The 23,045-nt window shown below is 41.2% G+C and overlaps 1 protein-coding gene across 4 annotated transcripts in view; it reads left to right on the plus strand.

The window, feature by feature from the left end:
- Positions 1 to 23,045, plus strand: part of LOC129723839 (protein still life, isoform SIF type 1) — a 431,180-nt gene that overhangs the window by 27,020 nt on the left and 381,115 nt on the right. For 2 of the 4 annotated variants that reach the window (XR_008727823.1, XM_055678300.1), the window contains exon 3: positions 19,059 to 19,143. The exons of 1 other annotated variant lie outside the window; for it this stretch is intronic. The gene's annotated coding sequence lies outside the window, so the exon portion shown is untranslated. Of the gene's footprint in view, positions 1 to 19,058; positions 19,144 to 19,525; positions 19,638 to 23,045 lie in introns of all 4 variants that reach the window. One more of the 4 variants, XR_008727822.1, reaches the window with a different exon arrangement.

Consider the following 23,045-nt stretch of genomic DNA (forward strand, 5'->3'; position numbering starts at 1 on the left):
CGTCGTACACAAATTACGTAACGCATGAAGGGGGTGGGGGGTGGTATGAGCCTGCGTTACTTATTGTTACATAGGGGGGAGGGGGTAGTAGGGACAGTTACGTTACTACGATGTTGGCTCGAAATTGAAAATTTTGAGGGAGGTCAGGATGTTCAGCGTTACGTAATTTGACGGGGGGGAGTTATATCGAACGTTACTTATCGTTACATAGGGGGGAGGGGGTCTGAAATCTAGATTTTTAGCGTTACGTAATTTGTGTACGACGTCTAATCTAAATCAACGACTATCATGTAGCAAAATAAGTTTCAAAAAAAGTGGATTGGCGTGCTCACTTCATTCACTCTCAATACGGGTTGCGTTGCAAGTATGGATGTAGGGATAGTACAGAAGATTATTGAAGAGTGAGAATAGAAAAGAACAACGTAAAAGATGAAGTGTTTTCCTGCTATCTTTAGTGATACCGCCTACCGTTAAATGCACATGCTGTTTAAGTAAAGCAATGCCAATGAGTGTCGATGGAAATCGACTTTTTGAATTTCGTTTGGCAACAAATCTCAACAAAAAGTCCCCATGCGAAATTCTAACTCATTCGTGCAACAACCAGTGTTGCAATTTTCACTGTCAGTAATAGATTCTCAGTTGAAACTGAAAACTACGAATATCATATTCAACACGAACGAGCTAACAGTGATAATTTCTTTCAGCTCCAATCAGTTGACAGTGTTAATGCTGACTGGCAGAATTACTGTGCTTCCGTACGCGCTATGTTACTTTAACGCTGTTTATGCGGTGGAGGATGAAGATACCTACCTACTTCATTGACTTTATGCAATGGATTGGCTCAGATCAAATAATTTCGAAATTAATTAGGACATATCAGCTATGTCACTGACATGATTTTTACTGATAATTGACTCGGGTGACACTCAATATTAGTTTGAAGTGAGGGAAAATGAAACTGCTGCTGTACCATTATCATTTTGCAGTGTCATGATTTTGCAACACTGGCCACAACCTCTTTCCTAGAACCAGATATAATCACAAAATTCTATCCCTATAAACAGACAGACATTCGATGCAACCTTTCGTCTGAAATATAATTTTCCGATCTCCCTTTGCCGGTATAATGTGCTGATAAGAGGCACCTAGTTTCCGTGAGAGAAGCAACGACGGCCGTCAGACAATAAGATAATCAGACAACCAAAAGGAGAGTATCGATGATATTATCCTTTCTTGGCAACTATAGGCGACAGGAACAATGCAAAAAATTTAAAAACCTTTAAATTCATGGCATTGTCATGAAAAAGGACTGGGAAAATGCGCATAAAAGACCCCTGCTCTCGGGAATTTCGATAAGTTAAGCTCAAATTTGTTTAATAAAATCAATTTATCAACAGACATGATTCCGGGAGGTTGTTATTTTCTCGGCACGCAAGAGAGCTAAGGTATGACAAGACTCTCCGTCGTCTCCGTCAATTATTACGCCACTGCCTATGCGAGCTCTATCGCGCTCGGTTCCTTCTGCTAGGAGATACTTGGTCTTTGACGTATTAATTCATTCATTCATTCATTCATTAATTTGTTAGGCATTCTGGCTACATGTCCAGCATGTTCAGCATTTTTGATTACCTGGTACAACTCGTGGTTCACGCGTCTGCGCCACACTCCATCTTCTCGTTAACCGCCAAGTATCGATCGCAGAACTTTACGCTCAAAAACTCCCAGCACTCGTCGATCAGCTTTTTTCAGCGTCCATGCTTCATGTCCGTAAAGGGCCACCGGGAGTATCAGCGTCCTATACAGCGCTAGTTTTGTGCGAGTTAGTAAAATACGGAACCTTGGCTGGTTACGCAGTCCGTAGAAAGCCCTGTTCGCGTTCGTCAACCACTTCAAATCGTTCCTTCTCTATCTCCACCTCAGCACCAACACCACGGGGACTCCCACGCTCTCTGCCAGCTACCATGTACTTCGTTTTGGCAGAGTTAATGACAAATCTCAATCTCGCGGCTTCCCTCTTAAAAGGTACGAAGGCCTCCTCCACGGCCTTACGGTTGATACCGATGATATCGATGTCGCCCGCAAATCCAAGAAGCATGTGAGATTTCGTGATGATCGTACCATTTCTTTCCACGTTACGAACGTGGCTGATGTCTCGCCAGCTCTCCGCACGCACGATTTCGATCGTGCGTGTTTTCGATCGATTTGGTATCAACAGACTAAAGTTATGACTTGATCACATATATGATTTCGATCTCGATTATCTTTCTAGAACTTTGTCCATATCACATGAATCAATTTAGAACCCTATGAGCACTGTGTTTAGTTATCACAAGCCTAAATGGGAAAGATATATAACTCATATTTAGAAATATTTTGCACTTGCAATTTAAAGTAAACAGTGATTCATTCCGCTGGGGAAGCATTGCAATGTATTATTGATGCCAGAAATGATTCTATTCCAAAGTCTCAAGCGAAAATAATTTTAAAAAAATCACAGGAGGGTTGTGTGCAAAGCCACGACCGTAAGGTTGGAGTGAATACTTTTACACAGCTCTACTTACGGCTGTACATTAACCTACGGCTGGACGAATCGGTTCGCGCCGCTTTTCGCGTTTAGCCTGGCAGAGGCCTAATGCGCACGGCCAATACAACACAGTTTTCACATTAAAAATTAGACACGGCTTTACTGGAGTAAGTGTTGGCAAATGCATCTACTGCTAATACCGCCGCTATCGTACGGAAGCGCGTCGTTTCATGTGGGGAATAATATCAACAACGAAAAATGACGCGCATCTAAGCACACCCGAACTGTTCCGCCGTGCTGCTTCCATTTACTTCCTTATAACATCGGCCTCATGGAAGTACCGGCTGCACCTACCGCTGAGGCTGTTACCATACTGCTACTGGTACCCAATGCTATTAACTCTTCAAATTAAGTGTTTTATCTGTCCTCGAAAGAACAATTCCATATCGGATATAATGCAATCGCATCTTACCGACAGTAATATTCTGATGAACAAAATGATCCAACTTTTCCATTAGAGGAAGTGCCGGCTGATGTACGGCAAAAATCTCGCTCGATCGCTCGCGTTGGCGTTCTGCCTGGCAGAGGCCTGAGACCTGGTGACCAACCACAGGGCAAGTGATTTGTTTAATTTGAAGGCACTGCTGAAAAGAGGCTTTGCTCAGAAGTTACTGTTGAGTGCTGATATCTGCTGCTACTACTGTCAACGTTGTGGACGGTCCATCCAGCTCACCTTCCGACTGATGAATGTAGCTATTTTTCCCAGAAACACTCTTCTATAGCCGGAGGGTGCTATGAAATAGGCCACGCCTTTCTTTTCAGTTGTACCATTTTCTAATGTTCTTGAGACGAATTATTCCACAATTCTCATTTGATTCAGGAGTATCCAGCGAATAAACACCGATGGTGCTCTCACACACGCAACGATTAACACCCCTAACCGTATTGCGGCTTGTAACATCGAGTGATTTTGTTTGCTTGCTGTTGCGTGTTGCATCATGTTGCAACTTGGCAGCTGGGAGACGACGAAATTCTGTTCATGCTGATTTATTGAATCGACTTCATATTAGCTCTGCATAGTCGAACTAACTGCTTCTGTGAATGCGTTCTAACAGGGCAGTTTGTTACTCAAAATCGGTTATCGGGCCTTTTGCGCTGCCCCAACAATGGGGGGTTAACTCAATAAAGTAAAAATTATACAACTACAACAGAATTTGATTGCATCCCGCACAGAATGTCTGCTTGTGTTGATGCCAAAAAATTATTTACCTTCAATTATTTGTTTATTTGCCTTGAAAAGGGTATTTTGAGATTCAAAATCGGTTGCTGATCGCAACCTGTGAGCTGCCCTAACAGTGGGGAAATTGAGATACACGGAGAACATGCACTGTGGAAGCTATTTCACATTCAGTAAATTAGACGGGCGCGACAGATTTAAATTGCTAGGATCCAACACAGAACGCTTGCTTGTGTTGTCAAAAATTATCAACTTTCAATGACTTGTTTACTTGAAAAAGGCATTTTGATGCTCAAAATTTGATTTCCTAATGGCAATCTTCATGCTGCCCCAATACGGGGAAAATAATGGCATTCTGGCGACACACGCTGAGGAGAACCGCGCTGCTCCTGAGACGTGGTGACCAACCACAGGGCTAGTGTTGCTGCTAAGGAAGGACGACTGCTGTTGTCGCTGTCTAGAACTATTACGCGCGGCTTCGGCTGAAAAAGGCTCTTATATAGGCCAAATAGCATGTTTTCAATTGCAAGGTATATGATTCTGTCGACCGTGCTTGGGAAGCAATCATATAACGACCAATCAGAGGTCAAATTTTTCGTTTTGATAAGGCTCGACTATTTTCCATAGTACAATAGTGTGAATAATAAAATTACAATTATCTTCTTTTGGGCAGATTCTTAGAAGATTTTCCAATCTTTTGCACAAGAACGAAGGAAATCCATCGAATACTAACCGATTTATTAGCCTTTGAAATTGGACATATTTTTCAGTTTTTTCGGTTTTAGATTTTCATTTCACATCCCTATGTAGCCGAACTTCCTGAGAGAAGTGTTCTACTTCGAAAAACGCATAAAAATTACAAAACTGTATGAAATCCTTATTTTAGTATTTACTTTTTAAAGATAATTTCATTCAAATGTTGTTGTTTTAAATGATCCATACGAAAAGTCCAATTTTGGGTCACTTTTTCGAGCATTTCGGCTGGTATCTCGCGAATAACGCGTGTAATGTTGTCTTCCAAGGCTGGAACTGTTGTTGGCTTATCGGCGTAGACGAGAGACTTAACGTAGCCCCACAAAAAATAATCTAGCGGTGTTAAATCGCATGATCTAGGCGGCCAATTCACCGGTCCATTTCGAGAGATGAATTGCTCACCGAACTTATTCCGCAATATGTCCATTGACTCGCGCGATGCGTGGCACGTTGCTCCGTCTTGCTGAAACCACATGTCAACAAGACCCAGCTCTTCCATTTCCGGCAAAAAAATAAGAAATCATCGCGCGATAGCGAGCGCCATTGACCGTAACGTTGCGAGTTTGATCATCTTTGAAGAATTACGGACCAATCATGCCTCCAGCGTGTAAACCACGCCAAACCGTGCATTTTTCTGAGTGCATTGGCGATTCTTGTATTGCCTCTGGTTGCTCTTCTATCCAAATGCGGCAATTTTGCTTATTAACATACTCGTTTAACCAGAAATGAGCTTCGTCACTGAACACAATTTTTCAGTAAAAAAGTGGATTTTTGGCAAGTTTCGACGCTGCGGTAAGTCGTTCGGCTTCAATTCTTGTACAAGCTGTATTTTGTAAGGCTTTACACCAAGATCCTTTCGTTAAATCTTCCATGTAGTCGAATAACACAAGCCCAATTGCTGCGAACGGCGTCGAATTGACATTTCACGGTCTTCCACTACACTGCCAGTGCACTGGCTGATACGGCAGCAATATTTTTATCTGTATGCACTCTATGTATACGTGTTGGTGGGTTAATGTCCAACAGAGTAAATCTGGTTTGAAATTTCGTCATAATAGCTTGAATAGCTTGTTCAGTAGGTGACGATCATAAAATGGTCGCAATGCGCGAAAAACATTTTTCACAGAGGACGAATTTTGGTAATAAAATTCGATTATTTGTAAGCGTTGTTCAGGCGTAAGTCTGTTCATGGAAAATGGCAAACCAAACTGAGTACATTAGACTTTGGCAGCTGTCAAAATTCCCGCGTGAACTGTCAAATCTGAATACACGAAAATCCAAATAGCAAAAAAATCACCCTTCATTATGATAGTTTCAAATGCAATAAGTCAGGTGTCCCGCAAGGTAGCGCGCTAGGACCATTGTCATTCTCCTTGTTCATCAACGACGTCACATTTCTGTTGCCCCCTGGCTGCCGACTTTCATATGCCAATGATCTCAAAATTTACCTGTTCATTCAATCGAATAATGACTGCATTACACTGCAGAGCTTGCTTAACATTTTCGCCGTTTGGTGTCGCGGGAACACACTTACGCTTAGTATTGAAAAGTGCAATGTTATCAGCTTTGATCGTAAAACATCACCAATATTGTTTCAGTATACTATTGATGGGAAAACTTTTGAACGCTCTGATGGTTGTATTAAAGACTTGGGAATTTTGTTGGACACAGAATTAACCTTCAACCAGCATTATTCATCCACCATCAACAAGCAATTAGGATTTTCAAAATTGGGAAATGCTTCAACGATCCTTTTACACTGTGCTCACTCTACTGTTTATTAGTTCGTCCGATTTTTGAAGTAGCCTGCGTAATATGGGACCCGCTTTACAACGTGTGGACTGATCGTATCGAACGTATCCAGAAATTGTTTGTTCGTCGTGCGCTTCGGAATTTACCTTCAAGAGATCCGGATAATCTTCCACCGTACGAGAATCGTTGTGCTCTGATAGGTGTGCAAACCTTTGAACAACGACGAAAGTGCTTGAAAGCAACCACCGCTTTTAAAATTTTGACATCAATTTATGACACACCGACATTGCTAGCTCAGTTACAACTTCACTGCCCATCTCCGAGCCCGACAAGCAGACAATTCAACCTGGTTCGTCTGAATTTCCAACGAACCAACTATGGCATGAATGAGCCCGTAAGGTCTACGGCTGAAGAAGTTAACAGGCATCCTGAAATTTTTGATTTTAATGTGTCCAACTGTGACTTGTTTTTTTTTTCTTCTGTTTGTAGTTCAAATAATTGTGTTATATTTATAAATAATTTATAATTTATGTTTGAGAAGATGATGGGTTTTTAGGCTCGTTTGAGAATGGACGTGTTGTTTAATTATGGGCTTTTTCCCTTCCCTATATATTTATTAAGACCACAAAAGGTTGGATGAATTAAATAAATCATATCAAATCAAATAAAACAGCATTGTATAATGTGCATGAAACGATTGTAGGCGAATTACTAGGTAGTACAAAATAAATTTGGGAACCCAACAGTCAAGATTCAAACCTTCTAGTTAGTGTAAGATAAAACAGTGTTAACTTGCAGTAAACTCCTCCGGAAGCAGGTCAAGCGGAGAAATTCAGCTCTAGTGCCACAGCCAGCATGCGGTCATATGAAACTGTACGATCATCCCCTATTTCGTCCTCTACAGTTTCCGGACGGCAACGAGAAAAAGTACGCAACGAACGACGTCATTTTCAGCGAAGCGTGATGATGGCCCTTTCGTCAACATCACGCTTACAGAGTACGCCGGTCTCTAGAGCTTGACGGTGCTTCAAACAAACCAAGATTTTCATGCAACGGATTTGCTGCGGCTGCTGCTGCTGCTACTGTCGCGCTGCTTACTTTTAGCACCGTAATTTCCGCCTGCACTGCAAAGCTCCAAATCCATACTGATCCCGTGCACTAAGCGGTGCCAATTAAAATCACAAATGAAGAGCCATTAGCCGTTTGGTACAATATTGATGTAATTATACCGACACAAAAACATTAGGTTTCTGGAGAAAACAATGCATTAATTCTACAGCTAATCGTGTTATCACATTATACACTTACACACTTCAAAACAAGTGAAAGTAATTAGAAGCACATTTCGTCTTATTTTTATTTCCTTTAACGATGTGCTAACCAAGCACTAAGTGAACCGTCTGTGGGTAATAAACATCGCTTCATAAAACGTCAAACGCAAGGCCTGAACCGTCTTTCAATTTCCTTGCACCTTCCATCGAGTTATCTCCGCATAGATGTAACCTTGCCGGGACTATTGTGTGCACAGAAATGCATTCATATAGGTACACCGAACCAGTCATAAGATGAAGAATGCTAGCGCCACAGAATGGCCCAATCCGTAGCAAAATGTGACGAAAATGGTAAAACGGAACTCCACTCTTCTGCCGTCATGGCGAGTGACACGAGAGATTATCCATCTAGCCTAACGAAACTTTACAAAGGGATAAACGGGGGCACGGCGGCGGGATTACTTCTGCTGACTGAGACTTCCTTTTGTGATTAACCTTCCGTGACATTTTCTTTACAATACGAGACGGAAATACTACCTACCGGCCGCTGCTGTAAGATATCTTCCGCTCTTCATACAATATATCTCTGGCTGTAGGACCATATCTTAGGCACTGCAGGTGAAGTATGGGGCAGGGAACCATTTTTTCAGCTGGATATGCTCTGCCACTGCACACAGACACAAACACATTCACCGTATCACACCGTATAGCCAAAGGAGGAAAAAACCTTGATGCAGTTTAAATGGCATTTTCCACGGCTGAGCAAGGAGGCGCCCTGATCACCAACGGCTTCAATTATTCCCACACAGCAAGGTCAAAGACGCCGATGAGCTTCGAACTGAATGGGCTGTAAGAGTGAAAGGATGCTCAAAAAAAGCGGCTGCACTGTCCTGTAGCCAAACAGGGCCGCCTTAAGGCTTCGGTTGGCATCAGCGAAATACTGTTTGATGAAGCATGATTTTGATTGTGTGGCAATTAGTTAAAAATGAGAAAAAAGCTCAGACTGGTTATTTTGGGGTGATTGTTCGCGTAGTTTGAAGCTTTATGATCACATTGCACTACAAGGAGGTTGTAATCAGTTTTTACAGCACATTCAAGCAGACAGGAAAATCCACCTTGTTGTCTTCGTACCAACAGCAATCCTGATGAATAACACGAACAGGATACAAAATGAAACAACAACGGCTGTAGCAGAATTTAGAGTGAAACGAATCTAGCTTACCAGAGAAGAGACCAGTGAAAACGCTTCATTGAATATTTATTTACGTGGCAACATACGACACATGTATTTTTCCAGGCCTTTGATGAGCGCATGAAGAAGTAAACTACACAGTACCAAAAAATGAAATCTACAACTAATACAAATGAAAGCACATAACGATTTCTAGCACATAAAGTGAATAATATATACAATTTCACACCGTTAATAATGCACAATACAGAATCGTTTTAAGCCATGTAAATTTGTATGTTAATTGATATAAACTTAAAGCTTCGAATATAAATATGCATGCAAATTCACAATATATTCATTTACTTTGCATGTGAATATAATACCACACGGAATATTACATGGTTTACAATGCTCCATTTATGTGCATTAAAAGTGATGTAAATTTTTTTTACTGTGTAGGTACTCTTTGAGTACCCACTGATTAGAAATGGGCTAGTTTGTGAGTGCGATGGCAAAATTATGTTGGAAAATCAGGTCAGGTAGAAGGTCGACTCCTGTTCTATAATTCAGTAGATTTTCTTGATGGTTTATTTGAAGCCGAGCATTTAAATATATAATAACATTGAAAATATTTTGCATCTCTAGCTACATTATTCGCCACCAGCAGAAGAGTTTCCTTAGGTATATTTTGCCTTTTTCAAACTTTGTATGAGAAATAGTATACAGAATCTTACTAGTTCACTTTTGTGGCAACAGACCGATAATAGATCCAGTGCCGAATGAAAAATACGTCGTAATGTCACACAGTCTTGAGTTACTATCCTCTTTCAGCCTCTTTCAGTGTCCATGGCCAGAAAGGGCCACCGGGAAATCTGTATTTTATTAGGTCCAAGTTTTGTATGAGTTTTCAGACCTCGGAGCTTAGCAGGTAACGCAAATAATGTCGCTTTAATACAATTATTGTCGATATTGTATGTGAGACTTCGTAATGTTGGTTCCACTTCTTTGCACGTCAGCCTTCCGTATAGCACCTTCCACTACGATGTTGAACAATAAGTTTGACAGCCTGTCACCCTACTTCCAATCATCTTTAGACACGAAAGCTTCCGATCTTTCACTGACTACCCTGACATTTGGTGTTAAATCGTCAAAGATGGCACGTATCAGTTTAATCAGTTTGGTTGGGAAACCATTCTGCAAGTTTAATTCTCGAATGGTTTTGAGGATTTGTCGCAAGGTGAACAAAATTTAATTTGATATTTGTATTCCAACAAAGGTTTCCTGCAACGTGCTTAGTATGTGGAGCAGGATGCGAGAGAAAATTTTGTATCCTCTATATTGATCATATTGTCTTCGGCGTCTCTCAGCATCCAGCATGCTGTGGAGCTGATCGTACTGTGAACATATTTTATCTGTTTTCCGTATTTTCCTTGTTGTCCCGGATTTCAGTTAGACAACAGGGCGTGGATTTTGAATATTACGGGATAGTGTTCCAAGTCAACGTTTACTCCCCTGAACGACCTTATGTCTGTAATATCTGAAAAGTGGCGACCATCGATCGGAACATGGTCGATCTGGATGTAGACCTCCCTATTTAGGTGCTTTCAGGAGTACTTTCGAATATTCCAGCGTGTATAAAAGGTGTTACAGGTAGCCTTGACTCTGGCAGCAACGAAATTTATAAGCCTCAGGGTGGAGGGTTTCTCCGTCAATTTCGTGGCTTAAGGAATCTTCTTACCCGACCTGAGAGTTTGTGTCTCAGATTACGATCTTGATGTCATGTCTTGAGCACTCTCTGAAACTCTTTTTAAGGAACGCCTGTAACTTCTTTTATTGTCCGTCGGGTTGCACTTTAAGAATTCGCCTTAAGTTCTCAACACACATATACGATTACTGATCGGCCTTCATTGAATGGCACGCTAAAGTTCTTGAATTTCAAGTACCATGTTTCAATAACCGTTGTCTTTTTTCGATCGGCTTGGTTCATGCCGTTCCGGCAAGGTTAGTTTTCATTCTGTATAATTCTCTGAATTATTTGTAGTAGTTTATATTCGGTATCCTCTTTCTGGATTTGGACATGGACTTGGACTCGGACTTGGACTTGGACTTGGACTTGGACTTGGACTTGGACTTGGACTTGGACTTGGACTTGGACTTGGACTTGGACTTGGACTTGGACTTGGACTTGGACTTGGACTTGGACTTGGACTTGGACTTGGACTTGGACTTGGACTTGGACTTGGACTTGGACTTGGACTTGGACTTGGACTTGGACTTGGACTTGGACTTGGACTTGGACTTGGACTTGGACTTGGACTTGGACTTGGACTTGGACTTGGACTTGGACTTGGACTTGGACTTGGACTTGGACTTGGACTTGGACTTGGACTTGGACTTGGACTTGGACTTGGACTTGGACTTGGACTTGGACTTGGACTTGGACTTGGACTTGGACTTGGACTTGGACTTGGACTTGGACTTGGACTTGGACTTGGACTTGGACTTGGACTTGGACTTGGACTTGGGCTTGGGCGGCTGGGTAGTCCGTACCAGCAGTACACTCGTACTAGTTGGCATAAAATAGATCCCAGTGTGGTCCAAAGCATAATGCCCAGTAACTCCCAACCCTACCTCCACGTGATACCGACTGGGATACGAGCAACCAAGGGAAGATCGGTGAACCGCTGGGAACTTGGTCGTATGCTGACAGGAAGGGGGAGTTGTTCTCCTTGGATAGCAGCTTGCCCGAGCATCTGTTCCCCAGGTTAGAAGCGGCTCAAACAACGACTGATCCGGAGCGGACGGCTGAACTATGAAATGCGGTGTCTCGATGGTAGCCCCGTCGCGGGACTAGGCATCGCAGCCCTAGTAAGGCAGCTTGCTAAAACAAACATATTGCGAACAATCCAGAAATTGATACAGTTCGGAACAAGCGGTATAGAACTAAACAAACAATAAAGGGACAACGATTGGAAACTTGGCATTAATTTGTTTCTTTATTTACCAACAGGTCTCAAACGGCCACAATAATAAAACTTAAAGATCAACAAGATTTCAAACACTAAGCATTCAAATAAAAGAAACTAAGCACTTGGAATGTTAGGACTCTACTCGTAACGGCACGCGCGGACGTCTTGGCTAGAGAGCTACGGAAGGCAAAAGTTTAGGTAGCAGCCATGCAAGAGGTGCGTTGACCTAAAACCGAAGAACGTGAAATACGGGCGGTTGATCCGACCGCGGGCCCTTTTCCCAAGTACCACATCTGTTACAGTGGCGGCGACAGGGCAGAACGGGTTCCGGTTTTATGCTGTTAGGAAACCAAATGAAGCGTGTCATTTGGTGAAGGCCCAACAATGACCGTCTATGCGTATTGAGGATAGTAGTGGCCCCTGTGGCTCTGTGGTTAGCGATGTCGGTCGGCTAGCTCTCCCACACGGTTGTGATATCGGGTTCGATTCCCGATCGAGTCGAAGATCTTTTCGAGCTGTAAATTTTCTCGACTCAGCACTGGGGCACAAAATGTGCCAAAAATCACAGGAGGGTTGTGTGCAAAGCCACGACCGTAAGGTTGAAGTAGGATACTTTTACACAACTCTACTTACGGCTGTACATTAACCTACGGCTGGACGAATCGGTTCGCGCCGCTTTTCGCGTTTAGCCTGGCAGAGGCCTAATGCGCACGGCCAATACAACACAGTTTTCACATTAAAAATTAGACACGGCTTTACTGGAGTAAGTGTTGGCAAATGCATCTACTGCTAATACCGCCGCTATCGTACGGAAGCGCGTCGTTTCATGTGGGGAATAATATCAACAACGAAAAATGACGCGCATCTAAGCACACCCGAACTGTTCCGCCGTGCTGCTTCCATTTACTTCCTTATAACATCGGCCTCATGGAAGTACCGGCTGCACCTACCGCTGAGGCTGTTACCATACTGCTACTGGTACCCAATGCTATTAACTCTTCAAATTAAGTGTTTTATCTGTCCTCGAAAGAACAATTCCATATCGGATATAATGCAATCGCATCTTACCGACAGTAATATTCTGATGAACAAAATGATCCAACTTTTCCATTAGAGGAAGTGCCGGCTGATGTACGGCAAAAATCTCGCTCGATCGCTCGCGTTGGCGTTCTGCCTGGCAGAGGCCTGAGACCTGGTGACCAACCACAGGGCAAGTGATTTGTTTAATTTGAAGGCACTGCTGAAAAGAGGCTTTGCTCAGAAGTTACTGTTGAGTGCTGATATCTGCTGCTACTACTGTCAACGTTGTGGACGGTCCATCCAGCTCACCTTCCGACTGATGAATGTAGCTATTTTTCCCAGAAACACTCTTCTATAGCCGGAGGGTGCTATGAAATAGGCCACGCCTTTCTTTTCAGTTGTACCATTTTCTAATGTTCTTGAGACGAATTATTCCACAATTCTCATTTGATTTAGGTGTATCCAGCGAATAAACACCGATGGTGCTCTCACACACGCAACGATTAACACCCCTAACCGTATTGCGGCTTGTAACATCGAGTGATTTTGTTTGCTTGCTGTTGCGTGTTGCATCATGTTGCAACTTGGCAGCTGGGAGACGACGAAATTCTGTTCATGCTGATTTATTGAATCGACTTCATATTAGCTCTGCATAGTCGAACTAACTGCTTTTGTGAATGCGTTCTAACAGGGCAGTTTGTTACTCAAAATCGGTTATCGGGCCTTTTGCGCTGCCCCAACAATGGGGGGTTAACTCAATAAAGTAAAAATTAAACAACTACAACAGAATTTGATTGTATCCCGCACAGAATTTCTGCTTGTGTTGATGCCAGAAAATTATTAATTAAAGGGTATTTTGAGATTCAAAATCGGTTGCTGATCGCAACCTGTGAGCTGTCCTAACAGTGGGGAAATTGAGATACACGGAGAACATGCACTGTGGAAGCTATTTCACATTCAGTAAATTAGACGGGCGCGGCAGATTTAAATTGCTAGGATCCAACACAGAACGCTTGCTTGTGTTGTCAAAAATTATCAACTTTCAATGACTTGTTTACTTGAAAAAGGCATTTTGATGTTCAAAATTTGATTTCCTAATGGCAATCTTCATGCTGCCCCAATACGGGGAAAATAATGGCAGTCTGGCGTGACACGCTGAGGAGAACCGCGCTGCTCCTGAGACGTGGTGACCAAGTGTTGCTGCTAGTGTTGCTGCTAAGGAAGGACGACTGCTGTTGTCGCTGTCTAGAACTATTATGCGCGGCTTCGGCTGAAAAAGGCTCTTATATAGGCCAAATAGCATGTTTTCAATTGCAAGATATATGATTCTGTCGACCGTGCTTGGGTAGCAATCATATAACGACCAATCAGAGGTCGAATTTTTCATTTTGATAAGGCTCGACTATTTTAAATAGTACAATAGTGTGAATAATAAAATTACAATTATCTTCTTTTGGACAGATTCTTAGAAGATTTTCCAATCTATTGCTGCAAGAACAAAGGAAATCCATCGAATACTAACCGATTTATTAGCATTTGAAATTGGACATATTTTTCAGTTTTTTCGGTTTTAGATTTTCATTTCACATCCCTATGTAGCCGAACTTCCTGAGAGAACTATTCTACTTCAAAAACAATATCGATAACTAATCTAGTTGATCGAGACCGCTATTAGTACGTACGATATTGTTTTGCGTATTGAGGATCAAGGCCAGATTCTTCAATTACAGCCTTATCAACGTGTACTCACCGACAAACGATAGAACTGATGACGTAAAGGTGGAGTTCTATGAGCTCCTTGAGGAAACGTACGGAGAGTGCCCACAACACGACATGAAGACCGTCATCGGAGATACGAACGTACAAGTCGGACGAGAGAAGTTCTTCCGTCCCGTTATTGGTAGGAAAAGCCTTCACTCTACCACCAACGACAACGGCTTGAGGCTAGTGAACTTCGCCGCGGCCAGGGGAATGGCTATCTGTAGTACCCATTTCTGAACATTCAAAAGCACACCTGGAGACACCCCAATGGAGAGGCCTGCTCCGAGTTCGACCACATGCTGATGGCCGGCACTTTTCAGACGTCATAGATGTACGGTCGTTTCGAGGGCCAAACATCGACTCGGATTACTATCTCGTGGTAGGCAAGATTCGCACCCGGATATCCAACATATTCGAATCGAAATTGACGAGGAGGTTACGTCTGAACATTCAAAGGTAAGGGAACGAGTTGCTGCAGAGTACGGAGGCGGAGAATTGCTTCACCAGGTATGACATGAGAAGATTCTATAGAACGATTAACGGAATCAGGAATCGGACCGTGCCAGTACCTGCCATGTGTAATGGCAGAGAGGGGAACTTGGTTATCGATAAATCGCAAGTGGACACGCGTTGGAAGCAACATTTTGAAGTGGTGTTGAACGATGACGAAAGTAGGAGAGTCGTCAATGGGAACAGGATAGGAGGACGAACAAGCTGTGGATCCACCAACTTTGGACGAACCGCTGGGAAGGACGGCTTACCGGTCGATTTTTTAAAAGTCGGGAGCGAGCGGCTGAGTAGTGCAATTCACCAGATTATCCTAAGGGTATGGTTTGAGAAACAACTACCTACGCCTACGGAATGGTTGGAAGGGCTCATATCGTTTGCGCAAAAAAAAGTGGACGCCGAATACGCCCGTTCCGGGATCTACAAGATCTTGGAACTATTGGACAACAACCAGTGCATTGAAAGAAAACCCGGTTCTGGACGGCCGACGAGCTTGAGCGACAAGAAGCTCTAAAGGATGCTAAAGAGGAAGACCCTAAGAAAAGTGGCTATGCTGCTACGTGCTAACATGGACAAACATGTCAAGAAGCAGCACTCCCGTTCACTAGTCTCGGAGCTGCAGGCAATGACGCAGCGCCTGAATAAGATGGACAAATCGATTTTCCCGGCAAATCACAACGTGGCGTTGGTGATGGACGACGAGGCCTACCTCATCCTGGATGTCAACGACTGGTAGGGCACATTTTATTTTACTTCCCCCACGAAAGAAATAAGCACCAAGGTGAAGATTCTTTCACACACCAAGCTCCCCAGGAAGGTGCTGTTGTGGCTGACAATCAGCGAAAAGGGGATTTCAAAGTCGCTCTTCTTTCGCTCCGGCCTAGCCGTGAACGGGGAAACTTATGGTACGAAGTGCCAGCCGGAAGTTGCGTCGTTCGTCAAAAAATACCATAAGGCCGAAAACGCAGTGTTTTGGCCAGATCTGGCGTCGGCTCATTACTCGAAGCAGGAGTTGCATTTTTTTGCAAGTAAGCCAACATAATTGAATATGTTTTTACCTCCATCCGAAAACAGTCCATTTTGTACCGCAAACGTTAAGTTAAATTCAACCTACAAATCAAGATAAAAGTTAAGAAAAAAAGAAAGAGCTCGAGAATATTGGTAGTTTGAAGATTTACTGAATGATCATATTTAAAAAAACAAAAAATCGATAAAAACCGATTTTTCTATGAAACGCGTACACCCAACGCAAACGGAGAACATTTTATTACTTTGAGGCAATTTTTTATTACTTATTGTGTCTTATGACTGCACATTATACACAATTAGTAACAACTAAAAAGTAACAAAAAATATGACGGCCACACGCTTGTATGTGTTTCTGCAGAAGAACATATAGCCAAGCACCGCAATGCATGTGTTAGCAAAACTTCACTCGCTGCATTTGTATTGATGCAACGATCAGATTAATTTTTGTCCTCTTCATCCACACATAATGAAAATCTCACCCGTCAACCTCAAATGTCTAATTAGAAACACTTTCGTTTCGTCCCCCAGTGTTTACTTGAAATGAAAATATGTTATACTGTCTGAACAGAGTTGCCGAAGTTGCGAATATTGTTCTGGATGGGCACGAATTTTTTTTTTTTTTTTTTCAAACAGGTGCAAATGAGTTTCCATGAACCAATGAGTATGTTTTTTGAATAGCTTGCAAGAAAGCGAATGTTTTTGTTTTTCTCTAACGCAGTTTACAGATCGTGATATCATTTGGAGACGCATTGCAAGTCTTTGAAATCATCAACGTTTGCATACTCTATGACGGGGAAAATGCTGCTTGGCAGCTCTTGTCATATTCTTTCTCTACTCCGTATGCATACAACGAGCGAACTAATACACGCTCACCGGATGAATTGGAGATTGAAGAAACTTGTAATATGTGCAACATATGCGACGGTGTGTGAATTTTTTTGTGCTTGAGATTGAAAGGGACCAGTTTTCGACAGAACAAATCGTGCATGTGGTTGAAACGACCATTATTAGATAGTCGAACTCCCGTAACACGTGCTAAATATATGACAGTATGTGTTGTTACTTGACTGGGGAAGAATTTTATTGCCTTTTAAGTAATAGGTTTGTTACCTTTAAGACAATTTTGCGCTATTGCTTCTAAAGTAACAAGGAAAAGTTTTGCGTGTAGAAAACTGATATTTCCGTAAAAAAATTCGCCTAAATTGTTAGTCAACTGCGTTCGGTGGGATAGCGTATAAAACTTAATAAAACACCATGCCAGATACATCGAAGGTTACGGGTACGAGTTCCATTTGAATAGGGTACATTTTTTTCGAAGGCTAGTTCACTTTCTCAGTTCTCGTTCATTTTTCGGATCCTCTTCAAACTACTCACACTAAACATAGCATGCAGTGGTAAAACAAAAAAAGTTCTTAAAGCAATAACTACAAAATGGAACTATGGGGCCAATTATATGCATACAACCCAAACTTTGGCTTTAAATCAACGAAAACACATAGGACAGATAGTAAAAGAAATCAGCTCAGAACATTCCCAAACAGGTTTTCTAAAGGTAACGAAGATTAATTAAAAGAAAAAGAATAAAAATTTAAGTTCAAAAACATTCTAAAATGAATCTTGACAGTAAGAAAAGGGAAGAAGAGTAATGATCCAAACGTCAAACGTGGTACCGAATATAACGTTTCAACAATATATTATGCGTTGTTCAGTTTTTTTAGTCTTTGTAATTGTCACCAAAGAAAATTTGCCAAACACAACGAGGCTGAAGCATAAGTATCCAAACCATCAAAGCTACTAAGTTACGGTGATCTCGTTACTTATTTCCACCCTACCTTCAGCATAAACATGTTCCAAAACCGACTTGCGGAAACGGTTCATTTATCGGAGAACCAACAGCGAACGTTGACAGCGGACAAACGAATGAATAGGCCAATAAAAAAAGAAGCAAACCACACAAACCCCCGTATGCACCCCGAAAGGACAGTGTTGGTAGTTCATTCGGTTCCATCCGATATCATACCTAGAATTCTCCTGCACTCCATATCTATATGGATTTTTCTGGCTTCGTTTCGTCTTGGCATGTTTACTTTCGCTCCGTTGCATCCCTGTGTTGACCAATTTTCCTGTTTTTTTTTTGATTGCTCGAAACCGGCACCCCGATTAAGCAACGAGCGGAAAAGAGAAATAAAAGCAATGGAAGGTATCGAGAAAAGCTGCAACGGATTACGATTCGATACGGGCTTTGATTTGCCCCGTACTGCGGTAACAGGCCAAGTGTGTTTTCGAATCGGAATTCGTACTGGATACCTACGTACAATTCGTCGGGCCAGTTTTATGCTAGAGCGCTGTCAGAAAGGGTTTTGCATTTGCCAAAAGCTTCTTACCGCGTTGGGTTGTGACTTTTTCCACCAGAAGCAACGCGATCGATATCCCAAACGTCATCCTAACTCAGCTCGATAGAAGGGTAATCTAATTTTTCAGCAATTCTTCATTATTTATTCATACTACTCGGTAGACCGCACAACGGCAAACGGATAGTTTACCTTTCTGGGGACTACACATACCCTTGGTTGTCCCGTACATGCAGTGGGTAATTGTGTATGGTGGAAATTATCGTTACGATGAAATTATGTTCCACGTCGTTGCGGAACCGAGAAGCAGCTTAGTTACAGACTCTAGAACTGTTGACTGCTGTATGTTTGAATAAACTATTGTATTAACCGATGCGCAGCTATCGTGATTAAGTGTTAATGTCGGGTTGAAAATCGCGTGAGTTTATAAGTACCTTCGCAAGTGAAGAACATCATGGATAGGGAATAGACGGAAAATGACTAATGTTACATTAAATACTTTCGTACTATTTTCTTGAACTAGAAAAACGATTCTGATTACTCTTTGAAGACGTGTAATTATAAAGAACTCTTCTTTTGAGCGAAATGGCGTCTCCGTTGGTTATGCACATTAGAAATGATTGTAATATTAACTTCTACTCCTACATGCCATCCACATATCAACACCCAGCTAATATAGAATCATTTGCATGCTTGTTTTATTCTTTCAGTAAAACCCGCCAATTCATGAGATGCTGTTGCAGTAATAGATCGTCATGTTCAGTTTTATTCAACTCCTGCATACACATTGAACCTGTAAGTGAAATCAAATATTATCTTAATCTCACCTCTCTCTCTTTCTGTACATACTACGGTGGACATACGCCTGGACAGTCCACAGAAAAAAATCGTTGTCATGTGTTATCGTGTTGCAGTGTTAGTCTCATGTCATCTAACTCTAACAGGAAGACCATTTTGGCCTTCAGCAGAGTTAACTGAAACTGTATAATGTGTTTCTTTTCTCTTTCTCTCTTTCTTGCGTTCGTTCATGTTCATACTTGTGAAACAACATCAACCACATCCTTTTGTCGCATTGAATCATCGTGTTGCTCATCTGTGCAAAACTTTCGCGTATGTTTCGTGAAAAAAAAAAAACATTTTCTTCTCTTCTATGCGTATGCGAATGCGTTTGGTGTAGCTACTGTTCCATACTCTTAAATAATTAGCTTTGTTTACAGCCCATTGTTATCATTCTAGCCACTACAGCTCTCTAGGATAGAATCAGCAGTTGCTTGCCTGAAATATCTACTGTTAGTACCTATTTGTTTGTTCGTTGTTTAGTCTCTCTTGCTTCTGAAGCTCCTCCAGCGATGGGGGGGCAGGGAGAATAACAAAAGAATGCTTCGAAGTCATATTTACATAGTACACTACTAATTGGAGTACAGGCTCAAGACCTACATGTATGTTCTAATTTGTTTGTTGATGTTTCATCATTGATATTATTTATTACACTCGCTGATTTGTTTTTCAACACTGGATTGCCGTTCTGAACTTGACTAATTGGTAAGGTGAGCTGATATACGGATTAAATATTTCCAATTCAGTGTTCGTAACATGCGAACCTCTCTACTCACGTGAGTTTCGGAGTTTCCGAACACTCAGCAACACAAATGTTTGCCAGATTACTGTTCGTTCTGACCGTTTGAATACAAATGTTGTTGTGTTAATGTAGCAACTTTCTAAATTTTGAGCAGAAAAAACTTCCCAGAGGTAGAGAAATGAAACATTATTATGTAAGCTGTTGTATGTATTGTATGAATTTGTACTAACAATTGATGATTTATACAACTCAGCAAATTGATATAAATAGGAGAGCTTTAATAGACCATCACACAGCGAAGTCACTCATCTGAGTTTGACAACCACTGATAACTTTGTTTACTTCCAAGCGATACAGCCAGTTTTGTTCTCAAATTAAGCAGATCATTTCAATTGTGATCAAAATGCCCTTTGAATGTTGTGCATGGGGTGCCAGTGTACTAAGAATAATTATAAATTGAACTGCATTTCCACTGCGCACACGATTGTCCCACTAGAAAAAAAAATTACAAAGTCTTAAACGTACACAAAGTAACCACTAACTCACAGTGCAGTGGTTCGAAATGTACGGCAAGGGTGGTCATAAATCATTTTTGCGTAGTATTGTTCCTGAAAACTACTGAAATCGACAAAATTATATGTTTTTAACTAGGGAAACTGCTCCATTATTTATCTCAGCCCATATATTCATCTCATACAACATGAAAACACAATAAAAAACAGGAAAAAACGCATATTTTCTAACTAAACCAATCTGCTAATCCATGGGATGGATTCTTCTTAGTTCACTTTATATTTCTCATAAAGTGGACAACTCAAAAACTCACTTAAAAGCTTTAAAGTTGATATTATAGTCGGGCATCTGCACTCGAAAACTCATTTATTTCAATCACCTTCCTCAGAAAACAAAATCCGCGCATTGTTCGATACGGCTACAACGGAACTCGTTCAGCAGCCAACCAAAGTTTTTTTCATCACTAGCGGACCACCTTTATTTTAATCACTAAACAAAATCACTCACTACACTAATAATACTTTAATCTTTGAAATGTTCACCTCAAATTTCCAAAAACATGCTTTAATTAGCAGGAATATATGAGATGAATTTCTACAATCCCTAAATTTCAACTGTATGTATTTTCATCTGTTTTCACTGCGTTGAACAAAATCAAAAGTTGCAAAATCAGTTTCTGTTAATATGAAAAAATCATACTGAAAATGTTAAATTATTCCGACGTAATTGACATAAATCGACAGCACTGCAGTGGTTACCTAGGTTACCAATTTTGCACCTAAACCACTACAGCGGATATCTAGGTAACCTACTACGATGGGCTGCGGCTACGTTCATTCATGATAATGTGATTCTTTCGTGATTTACAGTTTGAATAATATGGGAGCGTCGTGAGATAAATATTTGAGCAATGATTCAAGTTTTGAGGTGGATAAGGAAGCGTTGGGAAAAATAGATTGTTTTACAAAATTCAGGATAAATCTAGCTAAGTTTACTAAATATATAATTCTGAACGATTCCATAAAAGCACGTAAACGTATTTTGCTTATTTGTTCAATGATTTCGTAAAAATTTGGTGCTTAATCCGTGCATTCTTCGTGAGTATCGGCGTAATGAGATGAATAATGGAGCAGTTCCCCTATAACAAGCTTTTCTGGGACTGCCATTTTCTAACGTTTTCAACTTTATGACAATCTCATTATTATGCATAATAGGGCGCCAATAGTATATAGGGAAAAAGTTTGACCAATGAATTTCAAAATGCGACAGCTTTCAAAAGTTTTGTCCTCTCGAATAAATTCCTTATGCAAAATTCAGGCTCACTCGGGTTTTGTTTAATGATCGAAATCTGACATTTTTACCCTTAGAAAAACTTGAAACAAATTTGAAATTGCCTCAGAAACCTCTCGTATTTCAACAGCAAATATCAAATTTCGAATATAGAGGAACGCTAAAGAACAAATTATTTGTAAGTTTGAGCTGAATGTACCACATCCCTTCTAAGCAACTATGTGAAAAGTATAATATTCAAACGAAAAAGTAACCATCTTTAGCCGCTTGTCATCGACTAAGATGCAGATATATGCAACTGGAACCTGCAACAAATCTTTTTTAAGTCCTGAATATTTCGTTAGGTGGTAATTTGATGATATTACCACAGACTAACAGACGTAACACTGGAACCTAGCTCCATCGCCACAGAAAAACGATCATTTCAAATTTCCAATCGAATAACAGTCATCGCGCGAAAACGCCGTCTGGGGCGCTGTCATGCAATTTCTTACATATTTTGTAGTTTCCCATGTGACACATGCAGTAACGCTAGCGCTGATGTCGAAATACATGACGCAGCGCGAACACGGCAGCAGATGGTGCTAGTGTTACTAACGTAAAGTACTAGAATCATCCGGACGATGATTTTATTGAGCATTTGTTCGAAGTGTTATGTCTGTTAGTCTGTGATAGTACCTTGCGCGAAACACATTTAAAAGGTATTATTACTACGTTCCCTCTTACGACTAATTATGATAACAGTTTAGCAAACAACTATCCAAATAACACAGTAATAGCAAACCTGTTTTCTAAAGGTTCATGATAAAAATAAGCAGATAGAGTAATTGCAGTAGTATGCAGAATCAGACCATTCGATGTCAACGGACTAAAGTATGGCTTTATTCTCAGGCTCCTTCATACGTGGAATTCTACAATATCTTGAGGGCTTCTCACATTCAAACTGGCCAAAGAAACACATTGTATGAAACACCCCTCCAAGGAATTGGTGATAATATTGATAGGAGGAATAATTCATATAAAAATGCTTTCATAAAAGTAACACCAGTTCAAAATTCTTGCCAGAAAAAGTTTTATTCACTTCCTTAGCAAGGTGAAACTGCAGCAATGTACTGACGACTTGGGACTGTTGGGTAAGGACCCAACAGTCCCAAGTCGTCAGTACATTGCTGCAGTTTCACCTTGCTTGCTGTGCACCTCTCCTTCTCATCCCTGACGGAACCATCTTTACCGGGCTGTCGACCAACATCCTTACGAAAGACTTAGCCCACCGCAACCTGCCAAACTTAGCGGTGTGGATGTAAGATGGCTCCCA

This window comes from Wyeomyia smithii, chromosome 2 (assembly GCF_029784165.1).
Source record: "Wyeomyia smithii strain HCP4-BCI-WySm-NY-G18 chromosome 2, ASM2978416v1, whole genome shotgun sequence".
NCBI classification, from domain to species: domain Eukaryota; kingdom Metazoa; phylum Arthropoda; class Insecta; order Diptera; family Culicidae; genus Wyeomyia; species Wyeomyia smithii.